Below are 297 nucleotides of genomic sequence, written 5' to 3'. Positions count from 1 at the left end.
AGCTGGCTACAGCAGAGGTCGCTAGCTCGTTACAGAGGAGGTCGTTAGCTCGTTACAGAGGAGGTTGCTAGCTGGCTACAGCAGAGGTCGCTAGCTCGCTACAGAGGAGGTCGCCAGCTTGCTACAGATGAGGTCGCTAGCTCGCTACAGAGGAGGTCGCCAGCTTGCTACAGATGAGGTCGCTAGCTCGTTACAGAGGAGGTCGCTAGCTCGTTACAGAGGAGGTCGCTAGCTGGCTACAGCAGAGGTCGCTACCTCGTTACAGAGGAGGTCGTTAGCTCGTTACAGCAACATTTA

The sequence above is a fragment of the Oryzias melastigma genome, linkage group LG12, assembly GCF_002922805.2.
Source record: "Oryzias melastigma strain HK-1 linkage group LG12, ASM292280v2, whole genome shotgun sequence".
NCBI lineage: Eukaryota > Metazoa > Chordata > Actinopteri > Beloniformes > Adrianichthyidae > Oryzias > Oryzias melastigma.
Note: the sequence above shows the minus strand (reverse complement) of the source record.